This window comes from Galeopterus variegatus, unplaced genomic scaffold (genome assembly GCF_000696425.1).
Source record: "Galeopterus variegatus unplaced genomic scaffold, G_variegatus-3.0.2 Scaffold1229, whole genome shotgun sequence".
Classification (NCBI taxonomy): domain Eukaryota; kingdom Metazoa; phylum Chordata; class Mammalia; order Dermoptera; family Cynocephalidae; genus Galeopterus; species Galeopterus variegatus.
The window spans coordinates 457,871-459,488 of NW_007727340.1; positions in this window are offsets into that span (position 1 = coordinate 457,871).

Genomic DNA, 1,618 nt, shown 5'->3' on the forward strand with positions numbered 1-1,618 from the left:
ACTTCACTATTTTGTTGCTACTTTTATGATTCCTCCATAGAAATCTATTTAAGTGGAGCAAAATCCCCATAATCCCAATAACATATCTTAAAGCTAAACCTGTATCCAAAATGCTATCTCTAAATTTAAAAGTAGTAATTCTCCCCCTAGTGGGATTACTTATTTGTTATTTGAAAATAATTGTCTCTTAATTGCACTGGTACTTACATATTATGTAACAGCAGCCTGATGATGGGCAACTCAGAAATGTTACAAATAACCCACAGTACCTGTTCCTATAACTCCAATTCTGTGTACCAAACAGGAACAACTTGCTGTTGTCAACTGGTCTGAAAACAGATGTGCAAAAAAACAAAAGAAGGCAGCAATGAAATGAGCTGTTCCATACCTGTTCCACTGTTTCAAAGCAAACGGCTGCTGCTTTCCATCGTTCTGGGCAAGGTTGAGCGGGTCAGTGGAGTCCGGTTACTTTTCATTTGTTACTCTGTCAGCCAATTGGTTATCCCTCTGGAAAACACAACAAAGAGAGAATAAAACATGCATGACCGTAAAGTTTGCTATTACAAGGTATCCAGTGCTACCAAAATACATGCCATATCTACTTTTGATCCTTTGTCAGCTGGTGCTTGGCCTGACCAAATGCTGCTGTGGAACTGCCTGCAGTGTTTCCACCAGGACTTTCAGTTAAGAAAATATGTTAATCTTCTGACATGCAAAGTTGGTCCTTTCAAATTTTATTTCCTTTTTGGTCTAAGGCTAGTACAAATCAATTGATTTATAATTACTGGAAAGACCATGCAACATTAATAAGGGAGAAACTTTAATGGCTCACCACATCACAGCTATTTTAACATCTGCACATTTGACCCTAATCTTAGTCAAAAGTCATAGCAGTGACTGAGTGGTTTTAAGAATTGAGGAATCTCTTGTTGAAACTATGCCCAGACTCTCATATACAATAAAAAAGTCACATGAGAAAACAATTCCTGTGATTTCTAGTAAGATCCTATAGACTGAAAAAGTGTTAAATGAGACAGGTGTTGCTCCTGGATTGGCACAGTGGGGTCTGGCTCCTGAGGCTGAAGGTGGAGTTTAAGTGTGCTGCTCAGCATGACAGGGAGCAAAGCCTGAGGAGATTTTGTGTGAACATTTCAGAGCATTCTTGCCTCTAGATGGCATTGGTTTTTTAGATACCGAGAACAAAAAGGCTATTTCTCATAGATCCCGATTTCCAGCCAGAGTTTAGGAAGCCACCCATCACCATGCAGAGAGATAGAGGAAAAAAAGAAAGAAAGAAAGAAAAAAAAGCCAAAGAAATTTAGAATTAAATACCCAAGTTCCAGCATCACTTCAGCTTAAAGACATTGTCCTTTGACGAAATGAAAACAATTGCTGTATTAATATGGTAAGATTGTGTGTAGCTTTTTAAAAAATTACAGTTTATATTTCAAATTTAGTTTAATACCACATATTTCTAGTGAAATCCATTATTTTTTCACAATCACTCTGCTTAAACCACTAATTGTTAATTTTTTAAAGTACTGCATAAACCAGTATTGCAAAACACGTGGTGAAGTGGAACTGCAGCTGTGTTTCAAAGAGAAAGCTCAGTTTCTTA